Raw genomic sequence first — 9986 nt, 5'->3', positions numbered from 1 at the left:
GTTTAGTTTTGGCATTTTTCTCAATTGTATTTTTAAAAAATATATTTAAAAAAACCCCTCAAGACTGAAATAAAATATTTAGTTTGGGATTGACTGAAATTTTTTGTTGGACACAAAACAAAACTTTTTAAAACATTTTGTTTTGCCAGAAAATTCAAAACATTTTCATTTCAGTTTGCCCTTCAGTAATTCTTTTAATTTTATTTTTCAGTTCAGCCACCAAACGAAAATATGGTTATTCGCACAGCTCCAGCGGCGAGTCCCTCTATTTTCAGTGTACAGAAGTCTCTTTTCAGTGCAGAGATGGCAGAAGGCGCAATGAAGATGCAATAGAAAGCAGAGAGGTTGAATGGGAGTTATTGGGGAGCCATTCGAGGGAATAGGAGGGTGAGAGCAGAAGTGGAGCAGGAAACTGGATCTATAAAATAACAAAACAAGTTATAATATATGGTGCTGTAATTCCATCTTGGGGGTCCTCAAACATCTGAGTATCCCTTTTGTAGTTTATGATAAACCCCTTGATAGAATTATAGCCCCATTAATAACAGTTGCTTGTTATTTATTGTATATCATAGAGTTTGAATCTACTATTCTAGGAAGAACTTTTCGTCTCTCTTTCTCTTTGCTGGGTTTGTTTTGTTTTTCTACCAAATGTTGCATACTGTAATTTAAAAAGAAAAGAAAAGGATGATAAAGTGACTGTAAGTGTGTCTCTTGGGGGGATGTATTTGATTGATTAATGTGCCTAAGGGCCAGATTTTCAAAGGACCTTCCGATTTGTGTTTATGCAAAACTGACACTTTATTGAAGTTGGGCAGTTGTGTTGTGTAGTTACCTATAAGTGCATGCAAATACCTGTTAGCATGTGCATGCAAGTGTGTGCGCACAAACCGGAAGCCTTTTGAAAATCAGATCCCAGCATGATGTTAGCATTAGGTAAAGAGCTAAGTCATGATGAGGTTAGTAATACTGACCAACTCCTAACTTTTTATTTTGACAGATTCCTGTGGTGTGATTAGAATATTGACCAGCCTGGATACAAGCTCACAGACAGATTTGACTGTTGTGATGTTGTGAGTGTCCTGGCCTCTACAGTGCCAAAGGGGTTCTGCAATCAAGTCCTTCTGTCAGTGGGAAACAGTTCTGTTTTGCCAACCCAAAGCATTCAAACTTCATGAGTCAGGCCCCCTAAAATCATGACATTAGCTTAAAATAATGGTTAAAAAAATGAACAATTGCATTGCTTTTCCCCTGCCCGCTAACTGATCACTCCAAATTCACTTGTGACCATTTCAGGTTCAAAATTCAACCTTACATGTACACAGAATGAATTCCCAAGTCTGCAGCCTCCCACTGGCTGTTTCAAAAGGGATTTGCACTTACCCTCTAACTTCTGAGATGGGGAGCTACAATACTTTACTTCTTCAGACTCCTCCTTCCCCACTGTGCCAGCCCGTCCTCACTTCCTCCTGCCCTCCACCCAATCTCCTTCTCCCTTCAAGTTTTCCTTCTGTGCTGTCCTGCTCTTCCTTTCCCCACTCCTGCCTGCCTTTATCCACCTGCCTTTGGATCCATGGCTATGCAAAGGACAACCCTCTTCCCCACAGAGGCAGAATGCAGCTGAAATGAAGTCCGTGGGTTTGCCCGGGGTGGGGAAGGGATTCTGTTCTCCTGATACCCAGTGATCTCTACACCCCATAGCCTGGTTATTCACGCTGAATCCATAGAAATGAATTTGGTTCTTAGCTGTCACTGCCAAAAGCTGAATATGTGGTATACTGGTTCAGATCCAGAAATTAGCATTTTTCAATGGTAAACTTTACAGGATTAATTTCTAAAACTCACTGACATTCCATGGGAGTATCAGCAGAATTCTAACAGAAGCCAGGAGGAAGGCCTGTGTGCATTGCCTTTGCTTGCCAGCATCACCTCTGAAATATGTGTAGGATTAGCTTCTCTCACACAAGCCGACTTCCTGCAAGCTCCTGATAGGCAGATTCATACACTCTGCAAACTCTTGCAAAGTATGTGATTTCCACAGAAGTTTGATCTCTGTGAGGCTGATGTAGTACGTTGGTTAACATGTTATTTCTGAGAGGTGGTGTAGGAGGGGAGAGGTTATGAAAGAGTCTTCTTGATTTCATTACTTTCTTTTCCCCCTTATCCCATGTGCCAAGAGCACTTAGCAGATTCACAGTCCTTGACTGGCATGCAAGTTTTAAGAGAGAGAGAGAGAGAAAACCAAGGGAATCCATTAGAAATTGCTTCTGCTAGCTCATTAATCTTTTACCACAAATAATACATGCAAAACTTGAGCTAGCAAAGTCTCCAAAGAATAACATTTTTTGTGGGGTTATAACAAATTAAAGAAATAAATTAAGTCACCAGCCCAGCAGGGAAGTGCTTGAAACCTCCAGGCTTCATGTGTTTTACTATTCTAAAAATAAATAAAAGACATTTCAGTTGAAAAATTATATTTATTTTAAATGTCCGTGTTGGGTTTTGCTGCAGCCCAGCTCCTTGCAACCTCCTGCTTTCCCCTCCCCCACAGCTGGAGTTTGGAAACTAAGGGAAGAAAATGACGGCATGAAGACTGACGGACAAGCTAGCCAGTGGAGGTCAGTGGATGCTCTTTATTAGCAATGGGCTGTAAAGAAAAATTCAAACTAGAATGCTTGGGAGCAGAACTGTGTACAGACCCCCTGATCCAGCAAACTACTTAAGCATGTATCCAACTTTCAGCATGTGAGTAATCCCATTGAAATCATTCAGATCACTCATGCTTGAAGTTAGCCAGGATGCTTAAGAACCTTGCTAGAATCAGGGACCTAGGACCCAATCTGAATCCCATTCAATCAATGGAAGGACTCTCAGGGCCTTCAGTGGGCTTTGGTAATGGTGGTTGGTGCCCAAAAGAATTGGTAGGGCTGCAGCTGGGAAGCTGCCTTGTGTGCACGGGCTGTACTTTTACTGCAGCTTAGTCATATTTTCAAAGTGCAATACTGGGCCACAGGGAAGTGGAAGAAAAAGGGGTTCCCTCTTTCTTCTCCCCCTCTTTCAGAATTAAATATCAAGACACTTTACAGACAAGGTCAGGGCGGGGGGGAAAAAACAATATTTATCCCTCTGTTCACTGTTCTCTCCTAAAACCAATTTCAACCCATCCAATCTAGCTGCTACCTCACTATCTTCTCCCTCAGCATCCCTTCCCCAGTGCATGCCACCAATTCACCCAAATCCTCTGTCACCAATTGACTTCCTTTCCTCCCTGCATTCAACCTGGCAACGCAATCCAATCCTCACCTGGGAAAGGACTACTATATTCCATGTCTTTTTAGCGTGTCTGCACTGGTGCACCTGTTATCTTTACAAGCCAGTTGATCTGGGGGGCAGTTATCATTCAGTGATAAACAAAGCTCTAGGGGGAGATTTTCAAAGCGCTTAGATGCCTAACTCCCACTGAATTTCATTAGGAGTTCGGTGCCTACCTCTCACTTATGCTTTTGAAAATCTCCCTCCACTCCCACCAAGTGTCCATACTGAAACTGTATATAATTTCATACAAAAAAACCCGATGTTAAAAGGAAATTTATTGAAGTTACACAGTCAGGCACTCATCAGTTAGGAAATGCCAGAATTAAGGTTGCTTGTGCACTCTTCATTTGGCTCCCTTGTGCATCTGCATTATGATATAGTCTTTAACTACATGATCACATGCTATGTTTTCCGCAGGACACCCATCGCATTTAGTGCAGGGGATGGATTTCACTTGGTAAACAGCTATTCAAGGTATTATTTGGTCCTTATTGTTCAATGTGTGGCCCCAGGCCATATTTATTGCAAACCATGCTCTAAAGACAGAAATATTAATTTCCTCATGGACTTTTCTGTCTCTCATCATTATAGTAGAAGAGTGCTTCACAAATACTAATTTATTTTCACAGTATGGGGAAAACCATGTATTTTTCACTAGCCTAATTCTCAGAAATGGCTGAACTATTTTGGCTAACATTTTGCAAACTATTAATCCTGAGGCAGACACCTGGCATGGAAAATTTCAGTCCAAATAGTTAGTTTGGTGAAGCTGAAAGCAACTGAAAAAGGGTCTTATAATGGAAAGTATTGGGAAATCTTAATCTTAGGTTATGCTATTAGACGCCTCTATAATAACAATACACAAATGGTGAGTAATGCAGTCTTCCTAAACCCATGCCTGTCCCAACTTTACTCCATGACACCATTGCTGCATCATTTTTCAGTAGATACAATACTTGTGGTAAATTATAGAGCCCTTTGATAAATTGTGTACAATGTAGCACTGTGACTGCTTTGCCTGCCTTTGGATTTATTCTGACATTCCAAATCCCTGAGCATTTAACACCACCATTTAAAGCAAAACAAAACCAAACCAACCTACTAGAGAGATGTTCTATTTTTCCCAACAAATATAGAATTACTCCTCATCCACTGTCCCCAGTTACACTGGTCTGAGACTCAGGACAGGCAAGGTTCTCTCTTGCAGCATTGACTGGCTTAAGGTCTGGTATTTTATGACTTACCAATGCTCTAAACAAACTTCATGTGATTGAAAGGGAAGAATCTCAGCTCTCCCATGGTACCAAACAACATCTTCTAGCCCCAGGAGTTCCCAAGCTATCAGACTTTTAAATAATGACTTTTTTAAAAAAATAGGAAAGCTATTTGAGGTTGTGTTTAGAGTAGAGCAAGTCCTTTTTTTTTTTTAGGCAATAAGTAAATTCACGGACAAGTACATTTTTGGGGGGCACCAAAACTATTAGTGAATGGTTAATAGTTTTGGCTGAAAAAAAAATGATATTTTTTTAAGTCAAATGGTTCATGTCAGTCATTTTGAACCTTTGGGAAATATGGTCACCCTATGTCTCATATTCTGTGTATCTCTCGACCCGCCATAATGAGACTCATCACTTTCAAGGTGGTGATAAAAGATCACCATAATTCGCCACCAGTAAAGGCCCTGATACTTGCTGCCAACCTAAACAAGATACAATATGCCAGGCCATTGTCTCAAGCAATGCAGAAAAAAGAAACCATTTAATAATTTAATATTTTGTGTTGATATTGTGGTATTTATTTATTATGGATCTCCTCCCCTCCTCCTCCCTCCCTCCCCCGTGGTATGTTTGATAGGAAATAGATGTGTTCTGTATAATAGGTGCATAGTCTTGTGGTGAAGGGAGCAAGAGATCTGGGCTCACTGAGGCCTGGTCTACACTAGGGGGGGCGGGTCGATGTAAGATACGCAACTTCAGCTACGGGAATAGCGTAGCTGAAGTCGATGTATCTTATTTTGACTTACCTCCCGTCCTCACGGTGCGGGATCGACAGCCACGGCTCCCCCGTCGAAGCCGCTACTGCCGCTCGCCCTGGTGGAGTTCTGGAATCGACGGGAGCGCGTTCGGGGATCAATATATCGCATCTGACGAGACGCGATATATCGATCCCCAATAGATCGATCGCTACCTGCCAATCCGGCAGGTAGTCTGGACGTACCCTCACATTCCACATGACTTCAGACAAGTCAGTGAATCTCTCTGTGTGTCCCACCTGATGATATTATTTCTCTGCCCCCAGGAATGTTAACTGGATAATTTCACTGGTGTTTGTGGGCACTGAGATATTGCAGTGATGGGTGGCAAATAAGTACCTAGAGAGGGAGGACAGACGTACATTAATTAATCTGATTAAGGACTAATATTTAACTCGGCTACACTCCCAAACCAATGTCAACGAGTATATTCCAATCATGTCCTTTAGCTTTGGAATTTTGTTTATGCTGGGGAATTTTGCGATTCCCTTTGTGGTTTATTTTGATTCCTTGTTTTTAAGTGTCTCTGAAAAGAAAGGATTTACAAACAAGAGCAGCACAAAAGCTTCAATCAACTCCCACTGTCAATGGTGCTCTATCCAGAGAACATCACCTGCTACTGATTTACAGTTTTAAGTGAGTCAGGGTATTGAGGCTAGAAGAACTGGAAGGGGGATAGTTAAACTCTATGCGAAGTTTGGAAAACAGTGTAATGTATCCAACCAATTCCTACTATCCTAATTTAGGACACATGTACTGCAGCTATTAACTGGCCAACTTGGTTAAGCCACTGTAAATCTTAATTCCTATCTGAGACAACACCCTTCACTAAACCCAACAAAAGTTTTCTTTTGTGCATGTTTAGCCATGGATTGTCCGTTCATGTGCCCGTCATGGAGTCACCAGGGCGATGCTCTGGAACTACTCCCTATGAAGCCAGTCAGGACTCTGGGGGAGCCTCCTCTCTCTGAGCATACTGTCTCCAGGGGCAAGAAGCTTACACAGCTTCCACCTTCCTGGGTCTGACCTTGGAGCATTCAGCATCCCCTTCCACACCGTGTGCTTCCTGTAGCACGTCCGCCCGGGCAGGGCTCCTGGGGAAGCCAGAGGGCCCTGTACCCCAACTCCGCAGTCAGATGTGACTCTCAGCCAGTCGGTAAAACAAAAGGTTTATTAGTCAACAGGCATACAGCATAGGGCAGAACTTGTTAGCACAGAAATCAATGACTTTCAGCCAAGTCCATCTTGGGGGAGGGGAGCCCAGAGCCAGGGCTCTGGCCCTCCTCCTGTGCCCCAAGCCAGCTGAGACTGACTCACTGCCAGCTGCCTGGTCCCTGCCCTTCCTGTTTCTCCTCCTCCAGCCTTTGTCTCGCTTCCCGGGCCAGAGTCACCTGGTCCCATCCCTCTCCTGGGTCTCAGGTTACGAAGGGGCAGCCATAGCATCCATACAGGCAGTTGGAGAAGCCTCCATAAAAGTCTCACACAGCATCCATGCAAAACAGCAAGACACACACAACATAATAAGGGGAAACCCCACTTCGTCACAGTGCCATGCAAATTGGCTGGGAAAATACCTCTATATAAATGTATTATATAAAAATATAAATTTACTCTAAAGAAATCCTTTTTTATTAGGCAGCTTTTCCAGTTCTGTGATCAACTTTTTCTTTTCCTTCAACTGAGGCCTGTATTTTTTTTTTTAAGTACAATAATTGAATTAAAAATCTGATCAGCACCTATTTGATGTTGAAATTATTTTTTAAATATAACAGTATTGCTAAAGGAACTTAATATAATAAAGGACGATCTTATTATCTGAAAACTTTCCACTAAGAGGATTTGGCATCTAAAAAGTGAGTTGCTGAAATTGTGCTCTAAACTCATAAACACCACTTATACTGGGTCTGAAAGTTATTCCAAATGTGGCTGAGAAGATTCATCTGGATATTAAAAATAGAACTGCTTGACGTTCAAGAGTAAAATGTTCAGAAGCACCTAAGTCCCATTTTCAAAAGTAACTTAGGAATTTAGGAGGCTAAGGGCCAGTTCTTTAAAGGTATTTATGTGCCCCCCCTCAAAAAAATGCAGATCAGTGCCTAAATACTATAGAGTTCAAATTCTTTTGACTTTTAATGAGATTTAGGCTCCTAAATCAATTTTGAAAATAGGACTTAAGCTCCTAAATCAGTTATTTTTGAAATTTTTACCACTGGTTACAATAACTACTTCAGAGATCACCTCACCTCACTTCTCATTCATATTGTTCCTGGGTCCAAACCTGCCTTCCGCAACATAGGTGCAACTCCTCTGGGAGTCATTGGAAATTGCACCTGGGTAACTGAGGACAGAAACCGGGTCCCTTGTGACACTGGTAAGTAGCCATGATGATGACTTATTAAATTATTGACAAAGGGCCATGGATGTCACACAGTACTATAGCTGTAGGCAAAAAGATGTGGGCCCTGCCTCAGGGATCTTAAAATCTGTCACAATGAAGAACACAACAAAATGAAAATAGACAATGGTATGTTGCTTAACAATCAGCCATCAGAAATCAGGATGGTTGGTGAACTCTTTGATTTATTCCATGGCCTTCCAGCTCCATCTGACTGTTAAAGCTTCTGGCCCAGTTCCTCAAAGGTATTAAGGTGCCTAACTTCCATTGACTTCAATGGGGCATGCTTTGACCCCTAGCCTGGGAAGTAACGTAGTCACTCACATACTAATTCACATCATCTCCTCGACTTAGTTATCTCAATGTCCATTGTGACATTCTATACCTTGGGTGAGCATCCTAGAACCCCATATTCCTCATTTTTATATAATCATGATCTTTCATATAAAGCATGCCTTGTAAGGCATCAGGGGAAAGGTTATGATCTGCTGAAAATCATTTCTCTATCCATAGATGTGTATCATTAATGCATATGAAGTTATGAGAATTGTGTTGTCTGGTGGTCACTAAAACATGCTGTAAGTTGGGGAATCAGCCAGATATTAGCTCCCCAGAGGCAACAACATCAAGGAAAGTAACCAACGGCCGGGCGGTGTGTCAAACAACCCATCAACAACCATTGTCCAGCAAGGGAGCTACAATGCAATGACTCCCCTGCATGAGGCCACCCCTGGGGAATTGCTCAGCCTTGCTGGGAGACTCAGCAGTGCCCTAGACATGCCTGGACTTGTGTTTTCCAAGCACATGGACTGAGGGTATAAAACAGACAGAGTGGCCATATGCTTGGCCCATCTCCTGCCCCCACCTGCAGTGTAAACAACTAAGGCACTGAGAAGAAAAGACTCCAGCAGAGCAGATTGGTCCAGGTTTAAGGAACAAACATGTATATTAAGAACTGCAATCTCCAGTGGGGTGAGAAAAGCTGCTTACTTGCCCAGTCTAACAGGGTTGAGAGTTTAGACTCCGTGCTTATATTTTATTTCTGTTGGTAACTCACTCTGACTTTTGGCCTATCACTTAATATCACTTAAAATCTGTCTTTTATAGTCAATAAATTTGTGTAACTGTTTATCTTTACCAGTGAGTTTGTATGAAGTGTGGGGCAAATCTGCTCACGTTTGACAAAGGCTGGTGTATGTCCACTTTCTATTGATGAAGTGGTGAACCAATTAATAAATCTGCATTGCTCGTCTTGAGCAGTGCAGGACGGTATATTCCTGAGGTACAGTGCTGGGAGGAGAGGGGATTTGGCTCTGGTGTCTTTCTCTATGTGATACATGAGTGGCTCTGGGAGCATTCATGCAATACAGCTAGATGTGGGGCTCCACATGCTGTTGTGTTGAGTGATCACAGCACCTGGAGGGGTTTGCTGCTGGTCATTAGCAAGGCATTATGAGAGAGAGCCCAGGCTGGAGAGAGTTCAGGGGGCACAGCGGGGGGATCCCATCACATCCATAACATTATATAGGCTTACACATGTTGGGCCAAGGATAGCAAAATAAAGATGGTGGGAAAGGGAACTGGCATTTCTCCATCCGTAGCGGATTGTGTGCGTTGTATATTTCACATGTGTCATGTTGATTTAATTTGAATAGTTAATTTTTTTTGTTTTTAAGGAGTTTTTATTAAATTTGTTGTTTAAATAGATTTAATGAGCCAAACCCTGCCTGTAGCTGGGCACCTGCTACTCTGACTTTAATGAGGGCTGCAAGTGCTCAGTGCTTCTCCGAATGTGGCCCATATCATTTAAACGTTAACCAACGTGTGCTGCCACAGAGCTCACTTGTATTTACTTGAACTATATTCTGTCTGTTTAGAAGCTAATATGCAGACAAATATTTGAGAGCGATTTGATTTTCATGGCAGAAATATTCACACTGAATGTCTGGCACAAATGATATTACATATGAGGGGTTAGAAATCATCACTGTGCTGTATTGTATAGACATGAAAATGTCCAGAGCTCTTTTGGACTTAGGCAAAAAATGTACTCAAAGTTTTGTGAACTTATCTTCGGTTTCAAGCAAAATTTTAGCTTGGGCTCTCTTCATTTGTCTTCACTCTGAGCTATTTGTGAATATTAAGCTGCTGTAAGGACAACAAACAGTACTTAGGTCTCAGAAGTAGTTACAGTTATAGAATGGTTTATCTTTAAAAGGAACGGAATTTACTTATGTTCTCATC

General features: G+C 41.9%; 1 long non-coding RNA gene across 2 annotated transcripts; it reads left to right on the top strand.

Annotated features, from left to right (window-relative positions):
* Window positions 1-232: 232 nt before the first annotated feature.
* Window positions 233-6281, top strand: LOC117871625. 2 transcript variants are annotated; one of them, XR_004644306.1, is made up of 5 exons: window positions 233-387; window positions 1001-1073; window positions 2512-2618; window positions 3733-3789; window positions 5869-6281. It is a non-coding gene; the product is annotated as an uncharacterized LOC117871625 (long non-coding RNA). The 2 variants fall into 2 exon arrangements; XR_004644305.1 differs by having other exon boundaries at window positions 1001-1126.
* Window positions 6282-9986: the final 3705 nt, after the last annotated feature.

Source organism: Trachemys scripta, chromosome 2 (assembly GCF_013100865.1).
Source record: "Trachemys scripta elegans isolate TJP31775 chromosome 2, CAS_Tse_1.0, whole genome shotgun sequence".
Lineage (NCBI taxonomy): Eukaryota > Metazoa > Chordata > Testudines > Emydidae > Trachemys > Trachemys scripta.
The sequence above is the reverse complement of the archived record's forward strand: the minus strand, read 5'-3'. Positions and strand labels throughout refer to the sequence as shown.